The sequence below is a fragment of the Apis laboriosa genome, unplaced genomic scaffold (genome assembly GCF_014066325.1).
Source record: "Apis laboriosa isolate Shangri-la unplaced genomic scaffold, ASM1406632v1 scaffold23_cov150, whole genome shotgun sequence".
Classification (NCBI taxonomy): domain Eukaryota; kingdom Metazoa; phylum Arthropoda; class Insecta; order Hymenoptera; family Apidae; genus Apis; species Apis laboriosa.
The window spans coordinates 4020432-4037482 of record NW_025222452.1 but is presented as its reverse complement, the minus strand read 5'-3'; the positions used below and the strand labels follow the sequence as shown (position 1 = coordinate 4037482).

At 40.5% G+C, this 17051-nt stretch overlaps 1 protein-coding gene across 1 annotated transcript in view; it reads left to right on the top strand.

Annotated features, from left to right (window-relative positions):
• The window catches only part of LOC122713353, a 49844-nt gene that overhangs the window by 1566 nt on the left and 31227 nt on the right, over positions 1-17051 (top strand). The window lies entirely within an intron of this gene.

Genomic DNA, 17051 nt, shown 5'->3' with positions numbered 1-17051 from the left:
TAATTTCTCCTCGTCTCCCAATCACGCGACGAATATCGCGATGTGTTTCGATGTAATCTCTGGAAGGGAAAACGTTTCCTAATCTCGCGGGTTTCGTTTAATTTTATTCTCGGTACACAACCATGGATGTTCCAACCATGTTTCGAGGATATCTTAATTCCATCCATTGTATTCTCGTCACGTAATGTTGATGCCGGATTCTTCTTCCCGATTATTTCGAGACAATTAAATCGATCGAGAAAAGAGACGTTTACGTGAGTCCACGGGTGATTAATAATCTCTAAGATTCGAAGATTTGATTGTTCGAAATGGTTAGATTTCGCAGAAAGATGTCGACGGGATTAAATAAGAAATAAAAGGGTGTTTTTCCCTTCTCATCGTCTTAAGACATTCCTTCTTAGGACATACTCCACGATACGAGTCGGAAATTCTATACAGGCAAGAATCCACACGCTCGTAAAATAATGGGCGAGCTGCTCGTGCCTCAAATTCTCGGGGACGTTTAATCGAAACGCCATTAAAACCCGGGGATGAAATATATATCGAAGGGTTCTGTTTCTCTCCCATTTCTATTTTCATTCCATGGAAAGCGTCAACGCGCAACTCCAATGATTTTTATCCCCGTTTTGAACGGAGAGAGAGAGAGAGAAAAAGGGAAAGAGAAAGAAAGGGAGAAGAAAGAGAGAGAGAGAGAGAGAAACACGAGGAAATCGCGATTTGCCCCAATGAAAATGCAAAGATCCACGACGGGAGCCGCGGGATGATTTGTAATCTTTTTTTCTTCTGCCAACCGCCGAGAATTTATCGCGGAAAAGATACGAGTCTCGCCTCTCCTCCGGATTAATACGATTCCAATAACAAGCGGTGTTCGTTTGTCGCGAATTCGAGTACCGTGACAGCTCGCCACCTATCTTCTATCCTCCTTTCCCTCCCTTTTTTCTTTTCATTTCGTTTCGTGGAAACAAAAATATACATATATCATCGAGGAGGAAATACGGCGTATTAAAAGAAAAAAAAAATAACGAGGAAGAGGAGGATGCAAAAAGAGGGTGGAAAAGGAAAGACGGTTCGATGCGACCTCTCTCGCTGATAAATGTAATATCGATAACACAGTGGACGAGTCGCGGCGTTTTCGAAATATCCGTTGCCCACGATTTTCTCCCATTTTTATTTCTACCCTTTATCCCCCTCCTCGATTAATAAAAAAATAATTTCACGCCAGAGAAGATAGAAGAATTTTTTTTCCTTCCCCTCCTCTCTTCCTCTTCCTCTTTTTTCCTCTTTTGTTTTATTTCTTTTTCGCTCTCTACCCGATCATTCCTCTCCTCCTTTCCCTGTTGCCATCCTGTTCAACTTTGATAGATAAAAATCACGTTGCGTTGTATCGCGAATTTCATCGCGAGGGTAAACTGTTTTCAATAGGAAGGCCGTCGCGTTTTCCAGAATCGGGTCAGATTTGAGTTTTTTTTTTTTTTTTTTTTTTTTTTTTTTTTTTTTTTTTTTAATGGACGGGCAACATAGGATCCGAGCGCACACGCTCGCATGTGCCGAAACTCCGTCTGACATCTTGCGCGCGATAATCGATACTCCAGTTCCGATGTTTCCACGCAATTTTCCGCCACGATTTTTATCGGGCGCGACCGAATGGCTCGACACCGAATATATCCTCGGCTCGAATGAAATATCGATAGAGATTTGATTAATCGAGTTTTCCGATCGTCCCGTCGTTCTTTTCGAGATTGTTTAGGGTGAGAGTTCGGGAGACAGCGATTCTCCTTTCGAGAAATTAAAAATCGACAAACGATAGAGACATTCGAAAAATTCCGACATTTCTGTTCATTTTTACACGGGATCTTGAATTCGAAGAATTCGAGAGAGAGAGAGAGAAAGAAAGAGAAAAGAAAAAAAAGGAAAATCCGTCGCGTGAAGAATATTCGAAAGAAACCGTTTCCGAATCGAGCATAAAAGTTGAATAAGCGGTCGGAGAGCAGCCGCGTCCGTATAGCTTAAAGTATCGTTAATTCAAAACAATTACGAGTTCCTGGCACGCGGCCTCTACGAAGTTGTCGAGTCGTTCGGGCTTCTGGTTATTCGTAGCGAGCGCATTAAGTGGCAGCTATAATTTAAATGGCCGAGTCGAACAGCTTCGTAATTCGTATCTGGCTCCGTTATCGACACGACTCGATGCACCCTCTCTCTCTCTCTCTTTGCCCTCCAACATTTTTTCACCACGATGAATAAGCGGCGGAAACGCGAGCGAAATCGGGCCAGATTGCGCGGAAAAATATTTATCGAGAATAACTCTCCATTCTTTCTCTCCTTCCCGTTCCCATATATTGGAATATCTTGGATTCGCAGACGATCGAAGATTATCGGGCGAGTGAAGGTTCGTATGGAATTCGTGAAAATGCAAAATTAAGATGGTCAGAAAATTGCTTGATTATTAAATAGGAACGACGAAATTTTTTTTCTTCTTTTTTTTTTTTCCTCTCGATGCCCGTCCACTCGTTACCTTAAAATTTATGCATCGAAAAAAACGGGCGTGGTTTAAATTATACTCGGATAAGATCGAGAAAGAATGGGAGTAGATCGCGATACACACGCAACGCAATTGACAAATTTCCAATCTAGGAATCTTCCTACGGAAAGATCTCCGCTCGAGATCTTCTTCAATCTGTGTAGCGATCGTTCGAGGAATCGAAGGAGGAAAGAATTCCAAGAGATCCGGTTATCTCTGGACCAGTGTTCCGAAACCAAAGGGGAGGGAGGGAGGGATTCGACCCGCGGAGAGGAGTCGCGAGATACGAAAGTCGCTCGACTTTGACGACGAGATACATCGGCGCATTAGCGAAATTCTCAAAGGGCGGAAATCTGTTTCCTAGGTAACGGATGTATATAAAGAAACGAAGTAGGGCAGTTGCTTAAATCGTGGGCAAACCGTTGTGACGCGAGATTGGCTGGAATTCCCCCCTCCCTCTCCTTTCGGTGATATAACTGCGCTCGCGAATGCAACTAACGCATTTGCAGTTCCAACTAGGTTAGCGCTTAACCGTGTATTCCGTTTCTTCTCTTTTGTCCCTTTTCTTTCCCCTCCCTTTTTGGACAAAGGGATAAGCTCACAGCCCCCGGAACAAGCGCGAGCTTTGATTTTTCTGAGAAAAAGCCTTCTCCGAGAAGTCGGCCGCCAGGGAAGAATCGTTACAAGTGGAGTTTCGAGTTTCGAGTTAAATTTCCTTCAAGTTGAATTCGAATTCGTTCCCCGTGATTTAAATCGCGATGTCGAAACTCTCGCGAATTATCGACCCCTTATCGGGAAAGTGGATATATACTTTCACGATACACTCGCCGAGATAAACGATTATTCGCGTTATTTATCGTTATTCGGAGAGGAGATTGGAAGGAAGAAGGGAAGAGGAGCGGAGGAGGAAGTTGGTAACTTATCGATGCTGGCGGATTCGAATCGACGTTTCAAGAATTATTCAAACAAAATTTCGCGCAAAAGCGTGACAATTATTATTATTCGCGGCATTGTATCATTTCTCTTCCCTTTACTTTCGCTTTTTCGTTTCGTCAACGTGGATCTTCTTACGTTTTCTCCGTTTTGAAATTTTTCAACCCGCGTATATTCGGATATTGGAATAAAGGGGGTTGTGTATAGTTCGGCCGTTGTTTCATCGAGGGATGGACAAGTTTTGTTTTATTTTCAATCGCGTTCATTGCTCTCGCGCGTCAAATTGTTAAGCCATTCATAGCCGCGAATACGTTACACGTGACAAGTTCAACGTAGAATTGACCGGTTTGAAACTTCCGCAAATGTTGGCAATTTCGCGTTCGCATTGTCAGACAGGGTAAACTTTCCAATCCGTTGGCCTTATACCAACATCGATCACAGAGCACCGCAATTGGGCTCTATATTGTGGATGTAAAACGCCCACCCGTCACTTAACTAATGTTATGTGTACGTTGCTACGTTATATTGGCTTCAATCATAACGATGAACTTGGGACTCTAATGGAAGTAGCACTGGGAATCGGCCCTCATGCTTCGGCTTATCCTCTCTCCCTCCCTCTTTCTCTCTCTCTCTCTCGGCTCTTCTATTCCGATCCGTGATCGGCGACCGTACAATTGTTTTCAATATTCCTGTGCAACTTTAAAAGAGTTAGTTTAAGAAAGATAGCTGAAAATTATTATTATTATTATTATTATTGTTATTGTTATTATTATTATTATTACTCGCAGTCACAGACGATAAAATCCATAAGGGAATAATAATTATAAATGATAAAATAACAAGCGGATAATTTCCGGAGAATTTTAACCCGATTCAGCTGGAAACATCGGCGCGTCACGTTTCAGTTTCGTGAAATCGAAACATTTATCCCTTCTTCCCCCTCGAAGCGAGATGCACGGTTCATCGAGTTATATAATCAGGGGAAATAATATTTCGTCAACGAGGTTGCTTTGTTACGGGATCGCTAATGAATCAAAGCCGGAGGCAAGGCCATTAAATTATTCTCTCTCTCTCTCTCTCTCTCACGCCTTGTAGTTTCGGTAATTGTTCCCTGGTAATAAAGTTTCTTCCGATAGAAAATCATGGAGAAAAGGATGCAACGAGCGACTCGATTCGAGAGAGAGAGAGAGAGAGGGAGTGGAAAATCATCTGGAGAGCGTTTACTCGTTGAAACGCGTCACCATCTCGCGCGTTCAACTCTTTTCTTTTTTTACTTTTTTCCTTTTTCACGACGAATCGACGTGAATACCCCGCTTTTGTTTAGAGTTTCGCCTCAGAGGTTGCACCGCGTCGATTAGCATAAATTCCATTTAAGGCTCATGTACCGAATATATTGCGCGAGAAGCCGCCGCGAGTTATGGGCAAGCTGTTGCGGAATTGGTTTCAAAGCCAGCTCTGCCTTCTCTTAGCTAGCGCGCCCCTGTGAAAGGCAATCAGTTCGACCTGGTGGGGAAATTTTCCTACTGCCTGTGTTTCTTAATCCTTCTGCGCCAGGGGAATATTCAATTTCCTCTTTTTTTTTCTTCTTTTTTTTTTTTTTTTTTTTTTGTTGTAAGCGGTAAGTGGAATTACGTATTTATATAAGGGCAAAGTGAGAGAGAGTGAAAAAGAGAGATAAATTGACGTTTACGAACGTTTATTGCGCGTAAAATGCACTTTTGAAAATAATTAATTGGCGATATAGTATAATTAGTTCGTATAAAAGTAGCCGAGAAATATCTGATACAAGGTATTCTCCGAATATCGAACGTTTGATAGAGTAGTGGTTTAGCACGTTTGCTTTTCCTAGATCTAGATAGTCTCCTCGCGTTCGAGAACGAAATTTTTGCAAAGTTGAGAAATATGTTTCAAAGATTTTTCTTTCGTCCAAATATTTCCATAGATTATATTATATTATTGTTTCCCGATTTTCTTCTCCAGGAGGAAAGTTTCTCCAGGAGAAAAAAACTCTCTACAATTATTGTATCGAACACGTACAAATAAAAAAGATCATTGTAATTCTAGTCTTCGAAAGAGAGACGAAGAAACTGTTTTAAACACGAAAAATACTAAAAATGTGTCTTTCTTGCAAAACGTCTTTAAATCCGAAATAGAATATAAAATATCATATGATTCTTTAAAAAGATAAAGAACGTAAAAAGAAAAGAAAGAAAAAAAAGTCACGTAAAATACATAAGTAAATGTAATAAAAAAACTACTTTTAAAAGATGACTTCTAAAAGCACGGGGAGTCGAGGAAGCGACTAAAAAAAAAGTTATCTAGAAAATGGAGGACATACACGCAACTACGCGTGTAAAAAACCACTTAAAAGATGATTTTTAAACGCGACTAGACTTCTCGCGTAAAGAAGGAAAGAGAGAGAGAGAGAGAGAGAGAGAGAGAGAGAGAGAGAGAAAAGGAGGAAAGCGTCCCATAGGTGTAGTTCCGAGCGCTCAAACATTACTAAGCGCTCGCGGGAAAACTGTGTGCAAAAGTTGCAAATTGACGCGCGGTACAATTGATCGCGAAAGTTCTTCCAAGATCCCGACGGGTGATAAAAGCTTTTCGGCGGAGAGCAGGAGAAATTTCAGCGGGGGAGTGGGGGGAATTGTTCGCTCTCAGTGTTAAAGCTCTCGTTGAGTAAAGTCGGTTGTAGTCCCCCGTATTATGGGCAAGCTGTTGCGAGTCCTGTGTAACGCGATGACGCTCGCCTCTCCCTTGCACGCGCGGGGAGGAGGAGGAGGAGGAGGGAACGTGGTGTCGTCGCCAATGTGACCGCTTTTCACTGGCGGGGAAAGAATTCGATGTTTCCGCGCCGCTGCATGAAAACGCAAGCTTTCTTTGCGGCCACCACGATCGATCGGGATTACCGGCAGATTTATTGGAACCTCGGCACGTCTTGGGGCTCTTCTTTCGACGTGTGCTCCACACCCGGTTGAATAAAAAGTCTTATCGCGATGAATTTTCCATTGTAACAAAAAAAAAAAAAAAAAANAAAAAAAAAAAAAAAAAATAGGAGAGGAAAGAGAGGAATGGAACAAGGAGCGCGAGGAATGTTGCGCCAATCAAAATCTTTTAAACTGGATGAGAAATCGATAGAATTGATCGTTGTGTTGTTTCTTTTCTTTTCGCTATTAGACTTTTTTTTTTAATAATTTGTAATATTAAAATAATACGTATTTTCGTTTCTCGAAACGAAAGTTTTCTTTTCTTCGAATTTGAACCAAGTCGAAGAAGATGGATCGAATTTTAAAAGAAGAAATCGATAGAATTGATCGTTGCGTTGTTTCTTTTCTTTTCGCTATTAGACTTTTTTTTTTTAATAATTTGTAATATTAAAATGATACGTATTTTCGTTTCTCGAAACGAAAGTTTTCTTTTCTTCGAATTTGAACCAAGAAGAAGATGGATCGAATTTTAAAAGAAGAAATCGATAGAATTGATCGTTGCGCGTTGTTTTTCTTTTCGCTATTAGATTTTTTTTTTGTAATAATTTGTAATATTAAAATGATACGTATTTTCGTTTCTCGAAACGAAAGTTTTCTTTTCTTCGAATTTGAACCAAGAAGAAGATGGATCGAATTTTAAAAGAAGAAATCGATAGAATTGATCGTTGCGCGTTGTTTTTCTTTTCGCTATCAGACTTCTCTTTTGTAATAATTTGTGATATTAAAATGATACGTATTTTCGTTTCGAATTTGAAGTCGAAGAATATGAATCGAATTTTAAAAGAAGATGTTATATCGATCCCTTATCGACATGCTTTTATTTTTGCGACTCGGATTTTATTGCGACTTATCAGCGCCATTGAGGAAGGGGATATCTGACGATTATCTATTTTATATTCCAGTTTGAAGTAGGGTGAATCCAGGGGAAGAGCTTCTCTTCGAACAGATATACAGTCGGCGGAGATTGTGCAAGATTTACAACGTTTAAAAGTACTTTCATCGACAGGACTTGTTCGCGTTTTAAAGAGTTTCTATTATTCCGTACACGAATACTTGTCTCCTACTGAACTCTAACGACGAGCGTCTACTTATACGCTGCTTATGAAGCTGCGAAATAAAAGATTCCGACTCGTTTAATCCCAATAGACGTTTCGTCCCCTCATTTATACGGCATACGATTTTCATTGCGTAATCAGACTGTTCGCCGATAAGATTGTTTCGATAATTGACATCGATTCGGCCAGAATCTATTCAGCGGAAATGCTGGGTGTGCTCGAGTCATTGATCCCTTGCACCGAGTGTTTATGTAACGCGTAACGTCGAGCGCGTGACGTGGAACGCGACACGATTCAATTTACAAAGAATTCGGTCAGATTTCTCTCTCTCTCTCTCTCGTTTCTAGGGGAAGGAAACTTTTCGAAAGGAAATCTGCCACCACCTCAAACTTTATACACAGGAAAGATCGGGAGGATCGGGTCGACCGATACCTCCTCTGACTGGATAACTCTGGAGGATCGAACGAGAGAGGGCACAGGGATATCCCATTTCGATGAGAATTTTGCGCGGAAAGATTTCATCCTCCATCGCGTGTTTTTCCGCGCCGTTCGAGTGGAGAGAGACGCGTTCGATCCGGTGAAAACGGAGTCAAGCCGACGGGGTTTCGGTGTCACTCGGAACGGATGGAAGGAGGGAAAACGATGAAAAGTTTTTCCAGTATTTCTAGAGATAGCTAAGGTATTGCCGTTCGAATGGACCCAAGGAAACGTTCGTTTTTCCTCCCGATCCCCGTCTTTTTTCACGAAAACTGGCCTCTTGGTTTTTCCGCTATCGATCACCATCTTATCGACGCGTATACTCGATGGCGTATACTCCTCTCCGATCACCCTTCGAAGAGGTTAATTACCGAGAAACGATACTCTGATATTCTCGGTGGAGAGATTTATTTAAAATATTGCACGTGTTATCTGTAACACGTCTAACGATCAAACAATATTTGATATTTGAATTTCTTCTTGAATCTTTGATTTTCCTAGGAATTTTGAATTATAAATGGATAAGTATATATATATGTACATATACCATCTTCTTATCTATCGTTACGTTAAATATAAATTCTTTTAGAATAGAACTGAATAGAATTTCCTTCGAGTTTGATAGAATTAGATTACGTATTTCTCCACTTCTCATAAGAGAACTCGAAAGGAGATATTTAATTAAAACATAGAGGATTCGTAAAAATGGCCGAGAGGATCGTAAGGAAGAACGCGGAAGAGGGAGGAAATTTAAATATGGAAATTTTATATTGTCGCTCGTTTACGTTCCACCCCTTCTCATTTCTTTAAATTCTCACGTAATAAGTTCACTGGACAAACTCCCGCGTTTTAAAAGCTAAAACGTTACACGTATGCGTTGAAGCTTTATTCCATCTTCCTCCAAGATCCACGAGGCTCTAACTCGATGACGTATTCAAATATTTGCAAAACAGAAGAGGCAATCCTCGGGTTATCGGCCATAAAACGGGCGACAAGTTAACGAGGTGTAATCTTCTCTCATGTATATTTCTGCATAGGGAGAGGAAGCGTATTTTTCACGCGATTCGAAGAGGATTTCGATGATGGCTCGACGGATCGCCGTACTTTTTTTTCCCAGGGAATATTTTTTGGTAAACCGCGTTGCTCTTGTTTTCAAGGGTATCAAACGAACGATCCTCTTATCAGATTGCATACACTCTTTCATCGATTTTGCGGGATGCAGGGATTGCAAAGAGGCGGAAAAAAAAAAAAAAAAAAAGAAAAAAATTGGCGATGGACAGCGAGAACGAGTCTATGCACGAAGACAGCCGAAATAAAATCCCTCCGAGTTTCCGACCCAACTTTCCGTTCGGAGAGAAGGAGGGGATCGTTTATCTCGTTCTCCTGGAATCTCATTTCCCAAAAGCTTGTCGTGATCCACTAGTGTTGCACTATTTTACAAAAAAAAAAAAAAAAAAAAAAAAAAAAAAAGAAAGGAAAGAAAGAAAAAGAAAAGAATTCGAAGAATAACTTTTAAAAACTTGTTAAAGGATCAACGATTAATCTATCTTTCTCTTTTATTCGGGAATATTTTTTCGTTAAACAGAGTTTTATCGGAAGGATATACTCTGAATCACGATCGAACGAAGGAAGAAGTGGATAAGTTTTAAGCGAGAAGGTTCGCGCTCGAAGGAGACTCGAGATTCGAGCACGAATAAAATTAAGACCGAAATTTCAAACTTCTCCAAACGGCCAACTTCCCTTCGAGATTCGATCCTTTAAATAATTTGGACATTTATAAAGTTCCTTGTTTCCTCCAACTTTCCTGATTCGTGCCTTTGAGAAAATGGATGCGAATAAACAGGGCAGGGGAGGGAGAGGGGAGGCTACGAGAGGGGGAGAGGGATCTTGGAAGGCGACGATGCGATCTCGATTCGTTCGACGAATCGATAACGACGATATATTTGCTCTTTGCTTAACTCCTTGTAAACAAGTCGTCCCGAATATTAGCCGAAGAAAGTTGTTTGCTCTTCCGTCGTGGGAGGATGATATTTCCTCCTTTCGTCTAAGTGTATCTCTCGATCCTCTTTCGACACTTTCTCTCTCTCTCTCTCTCTCTTTTTATATTCCCATCTTTATACTCGTTCTCCGTCGAAATCGCGGCAACGCGAGACGACGAGTTTTCTACGATAATTCCGGTTGTTTTGCCCGGGAGGGGAAAGATGCGAAAACGAAATAAGTCGGCCCGCAACACGAAACTTTCGAGTCGGTTTGCCGACTCGGGGAGGAAATGCATGCAAATTCTTCGCGCGAAAAACTTGACTCGCCGCGAGTGAAAAAGTCGCACAAGTTCATTTGCTGCCTCTTTCGTTTCACCCACCACAAACCGTTGGATACGATTCGTTCGACTGTCTCTGTCGTAGCAAAGGTTTCGTCTCGTTCGAGGGAACGTGGAAACTGTGGAAACTCGGCACGCTTCCATTTTTCCAAGGGTTTCGTTTTTTGCAGATTATGATCACGAGGTACGTGGGTGAATACTGATTCGTTCGCATTTTCGTGCCACGTGTGTTGGCGGAAAAAAGAACGGGGCGGGGGGGGGGAGAGGGAGGAGGGGAGAAAAGAGAAATGGAACGGTAAAAGCCGCGGTTTTGATTTCACGAAAGAGACGAGAGAGGCATCGCGAACGAATCGAGATTAAAAGGGGAGAGGAGGGACACGTAGCGCGTGCAAATTTTCCCTGTCTTTGATCAAAATTATTTGGATTCTATCCTTTAAAAAAATACACTTTTCTCCCCTGTACGTGTAGAACGCATCGCGCGTAGAATAATCTATTATCGATATTCGTATCCGATAATTCAGAATTATCCAATTTGTAATCGAAAAATTTTTGAAAAAAAAAAAAAAGAAAAAGAAAAACAACGAAATCTTTCGACGAAAAAATTTTATCCTGTTTCAATTTTCATAAGAAATTATGACTTGTGCACAAATTTTGTATATTAATATTTTTTTTTTTTTTTGGAATATTTTCAAATCGATCGATTCAGAACAGATTTATTTCGAACATCTTTTTTCCACAATATTTCTTTAAACGAGAAAGATACACACACGCATACGAGGAAGAATAAATAAATAAATAAATGGAATATTGTTATGCAACTATGAACAAATTTTTAAAAATAACGCGCGATTTTTTTTTAAGTTCTTTCTTTTTTTTTTTTTTTTTTTTTTTGCCGGGATCCATAACTCGTCCGCCCATCAAACTTCGATTTTTCCTCTTTTCCACTTCCTATATATCCCGTGAACACAATCGACACTTACAAACGTGCAGATTGTACGCGAGGGAGGAACACAGGGGGAGGGGAGAGAAAGATTTTCCTGACACGAGTAACTCTATAGGAGTTGAAAGTTTCCGCTGAAAGCCTCTCGTTGAGCTATGAAACATTTTCCAGACGAGTCGGGGAAGCAGCAAGCTTTTAGCTTCGGGTTTCCCGTGGTTTCGAGGCTCAACTTTTCACCAGAAAGCGATGATGGAACCGTGGAAACACCGGTCAAGTTTGACTATCGGTCGTTGAAAATTATTGTCCTATATTCGAGTGCGTCATCCCGCGCGAGAAGTTTGTTAATCAGTGACCGAAACGTGTCATCCTGTAATCGCGTATGGAGGGAGAGGGAGGGTCTGTTAAATTGATCGAAATTCTGCTCAAACTTTTGCAACTGTGCGTAAATTGATTGTCGCGTATGGAAAATAGAATCACCTTAAAATCATTTGTCAAATTAATTCTATTTACGATACATCGGTAAATAGAGTTTCCAAGGGTTTAACGAAGAATATTATTTTATTATATTCGTTTGAACGCGTCATCGAGCGCAGCAAAAGTTCGTTAGTCGATAAACACGTAATATCCTACTTAAACTTGCAATATGTGTAAATAGTGTACAAGTACAATGTTGCTTGTACAGCGTGAGTAAAATTTCCAGTTTAACTATTGCTGAAAAACGTTATCCTATATATTCATCGTTCGAACATTTCGCTCGTCTATTAAATTAATCTAAATTCTATTTAAACGAACGGAAATTTATCGTATCGATACACGTCGTAATCGCGGATTAATTAACATCGATCGTATTTTATCTGTTTATTATCAGACCGTTATTTTTCACATATCAACAGTTTATATAAGATAAAAAAGATTTTTATTCCATTAATAAGCAATAAAACAAATGGATGAAGCTGGGAGCGGCAAATTTGCTTAAAGCTCGTACGTCATTGTCGGCCGGCATTAATCTTACGTTTTATTATCGCGTTTATTTATTAAATGTACCACTATTAAATAACACGATGAATAAAGAAACAGAATTACTTCCGGCATAATAATCCTCTCGATTCGATGACACGTTGCGCGCGGAGATGGATTTTTCTCCCTCTGAATATGTATAAATGGATTTGTTGTAACGCGAGATTTTCGCCAGGGATTATACATGCAAACGAGCCACATTTCACAATGGTTGATGCACACCGGTGATAATCGAGGGCACGTTAAAATGCAGAAACGTTACGAAACACGCGTCTCGTAATATGCAGGCAATATAAAAAAAGAAACAAAATTTTTCATTCCATCGGTCGACAATAGTCCACTTCCTCTTCCTTTTTTTTCTTTTTCTTCCTTTTTTTTTTTTTATCGGAAGATCAGTCATCTGACGCATCAGTCATCTGACGACTACTATTACTACTACATTATTCGAACAGCTTTCAACCTTTGCCGGAGATTCGTGGTAAATAATAATTAATTTACACCGTGATTTCCAACGTTTGCCTAAGGAACTAATGAATGTTAATGAATTCCGGCGTATACACAGGAAGTTTGACGGGAAGTTTTGGCGCGTGCTTCGTTCGAATCACTTCGCCAACTCTCCTTCTATCCGCGATCGGTCGAAGAGATAGCAGCCGAAATAAAATGGATTCTCTAGGAAATCGCTATTAACTCGAAGTGGACGAATTGCGGCGAAGGTAAAGAAGCGAGATGCATCGCGGATTAATCATCGACTCGAAGGAGAACGAGTCATTGAAATCGACGTACAGTAGCTCAGAAATGCGAATATATCAAGCCTAGAGCTGGATCCTCTCTGATGTATCCTCTCAGGACTCGCCGCTTTGACTCGCTTTGATAAGCTTTGATACCTCGGCTCTCTTGGTGTCTCGGCTTCGAAATGGCGGACTCGATAGAATTCGCCTAATTGATGACGATTCCTCCGCCCCACGCTTCTCGACGAATCTCCATAACTTGCGAGAGAGGTGGATTCCCTTGCTTGGCAAGAGATGACGATCTTTCCAAAAAAGAGTAATCGTGATAAAGTTGGTTGGGGTCGGAAGGAAAATGCAGAGGTTGAACAATAGCGGAACAGGAATAACGGTTGGGGAGAAATTAAAAAGCTGGGCGAAAGGAGCAATGGGAGGGGCGCGTATCGAACGCGGGTAATGCGAACATATTGTGGGAAGGGGTGGAAAGTGGGTCAGTGTTCGCGACAAATGGAAATGCATTTTCAACATGACGACTCGTGTCGTTACGGATACCGGATTCGACGTTTAACGATCGCGTTTAACCGACGCTGGGACGATTCCTGCTTACGATTTAGAAAAAAAATGGTGTTTTATAACGCTTGTTCGTTTAATTAATAAAGATGAATCTTTCAATATTTCGTTTCGAGAAGAAGGGAGGATGAGACGAGATAGAAATAAGTGGAAGAAACGGAAATAATTAAAACGGGAGGGAATTAAAAATGGAGATTCCATCCATCGATCGAGAAAGGCAGTTTTTTGTATTGGATTCGAGGAATTTCTAAGAATCGAGAGAAGAATATAATTAAGAAGGGAGAGGCAGTTGAGCGGAAAAGATAACGCGATATTAATTGCAGTGTCTGTCAGAAAGGGAAGGACAGCGAGGAACTTTTTCTTTTTCTTTTTATTTTTTTTTTTTTTTTTTATGGAACGAATGTGTAATTACAGAACGATTAATCAGTTTGAATAATTAACCTTGCAGAGTGGAGAATCCTACGAGGCTTGTTCCGCGCGTGAAATTAATTGCTAGATATATATCCCGATTTCGCGGCGAGTAATTGGATAATAAGTAGGAGATGCTTCGTGACTATTTAAATAGCTATTGAAACAGTGTTTCATCTTCATCGAGGAATTTTTTAATCCTCTCTATTAATTTTTACATACATCCTTCTCATGAGAAATTTCCCCTCCAAATTTCTTCCCCAATTAAAGACGGTATTAATTTTATCGCAAGGCAATCGCTGTCGAATTATATATAAATCGACGATTTTCCGTTTTAGAGGATAAGTTTTAAAATAGAATTCATCGTGTCTTTTCGTTTCTAAATTAATCTAAATATACTACTAACTCCTAAATATCTCGTCAATTTCAACGATATAGAATATAGAAACGCGAGTTGATCGGTTCCCTTCCCTTCGTATAACAATTCACGAGGATTTCTCGTCCCGTCACCTCGAAATTTTCGAGGTATCCGATGATTAACCGTGACGCGAGTTTATTCGATTATTGGAAAATTGGTTGCAAATCTGTTGGGGATCTGAAGGGAAGGATTATTTGTACTGGTAGAGGACAAGGAGGTTTCTATCAAGAGATTAAGAGCGAGCTTGAGACGATCAAAAGATCCGCCACGGTTCGACCAAGGAACCAAGACTTAATTTAATTATCTAATTAGACACCGGGCTGAATTGCGAATTAAACGATTCAAGGGAGGGTTCCAGGCGGAGGATGTTAATCCAGGGTTAAGCCGTCGACGATTACATCGGACGATGTGAAATGTATCCGTCCATTTTCCCCGTAAGGATGTTTAATCTTCCGCCGAGAGAATTATTTATCCAAGATCCAGATTAAGAAGAATCTTATCTTTCTTCAGAAGAATGCGTTTTACCCGAATATAATAAAGCTTCGCCTTTGGGAAGATGGGAGTTCAATAATCGATCGAATTGTCGCAGTAATCGCAATAAGAACACGATTTTGACGAGGTTTAGCGCAATAATATTAACGATCCAGAGAGAGAGAGAGAGAGAGAGAGAGAGAGAGAGAGAGAGAGAGAGAGAGAAAGATCCATTATCACGGATACTCGCTCCTCTCCATTTCCAAGTTCATAGTAATATAGACGCAATATTCGTGGGAACGACCCCACAAATAGAATGAGCCATTACCCTTGTCGTGGAGAGTGTATTAGGGAAGTGGGTGGTTTAGGTGGAACCTGGTAATTTTATTAAAGTGCTCGAAGCCTCGATTTTGCGATAAACTCTATACCGATAGCTTACCCGACCAATATTTGGCAACGGCGCCATATTAGAACGATATATGGATCCCACAGGATCGCGTTAAAATCGAAAATATATATCGTGCAACGCCGTAAATATGACAAGCTCGTGAAATAATGCAATTATTCTAGGCTTCAACCGAATTCGAAGCCTAAAATGCGAAAACGTCGTTAATTAATTTTTAATCGATTTCGTTCTTTCTTTTTTCGCGAAAAAAGATAATCCTCGCTGAAGATAATCGATTACATTTTCTTGACCCGGTGGATAAAGGAGGGTTAACGCAAAGGGTTAACATCGATGTCAAACGAGACATTGAGATCGCGTGCTCTCGTGTTCTCAGAACGAAGCGAAGAAAATTTTTCCATCCGTGGCGTGCGCAACCGGTTGCACGCGATAAGGCGTGCATTAAGTACAGATACGTAAAGATAAGCGGCGAGTACAACGAGGATTATTGTATCTGGTAGTATAATACCGATTGTGTTCTTCGATCTCCAAGTTGACTCTCGTCTTTTTATAAAATGTATAAAAATATATAAAAATAAAATATAAAATATAAAAATAAAATATATAAAATAAGATTGACGTTTGATCGAGGAGAGGGAAAAAAAAAAAAAAAAGAGAGACGGGTTACAATCGCGGAAAAGATACGATTATTTTCGTGCACGCAACGAAAAAATAAGGATGGAGGAGCAAACGGCCATTGAAAATGCATTTCCAATGGAAACTGTGCGACAACAAATCGTCATAACGGCCGGCTTTAATAATCGGAAGCTACTTAATTCGTAGAATCAGGTCATGGGTGCCGGGGCAATTGCATCGGTGCACGTTAGTCTGTGACCTTATTAATGTATTACGAGCGTAGCAAGGGGCTGGCCGAAGCTTATCGAATCTTTGTGTCAAGGAAAATTTTGTACCTGACTCTTTTTGTCTCGTCAACTCGTTTTCGATGTTTCACGCTGGAAAAAGTGCTGCTTGAATATTTTTTTTTTTTTTTTTAACAATCCGAACATTATATCGAATTTCGAGTTAATTCGAGTTTCGCGTTAAAACGTTTCAACGAAAATTTTAACGCTGGGAGAATAAAATATTCCGATGATAAAATGGTGAAATTAATTGATATTAATTTTCCAATTATTATAGAAAAGAAGCAAAGAAAGAATATTCTCGCGAAAAATTCTTCGTCCAAAAAAAAAAAAAAAAAAAAAAGAAAAAAGAAAAAAGGGAGAAAAGAAAGAAAAAAGGGAAAAAAAGAAGACTTAAAATTCGCGAGAGTTACACGAAGTCGCAGAAGTCGCAAAGTCGTGATTCGGCTTATCGCAGTCGCGACACGATAAATCCAAGAGTCGTCGTCTTGCTGGCAGGTAAATCCGGAATTCCGTCAGCGAGAGCCGGTGGCATTTAATGGCGTGAGTCGGCGGAAGTTGGGCCATAAATTCGGGCGGAAGGGATGCGTGGAAAAGCATCCGCGGAAGGTGAAGTTGGGGGCCATCCTAATAATATAGGCACGCGTGTTGCGCGACAGGCGCAAGGACTCGAGTCCCATGGCCTACATACGACCCATTTACCTCCGCAATCACCTCCGTTCGTAGTTATCGTATCGAGCACTCTGTCTCGTTCGTGTTTCAACCAAACGCACGCGAATACACGGTTCGAAAGAACGGCGAGAAGTTTTTTCGAGCACGAAAGGAAGAGATCTCGTGGAAATTTCAAAGTTTTCGCGATTATTTATGTCGATTTGATTCTTCGAAGGGAAAGGAGAGACGCAAAATTTATTAA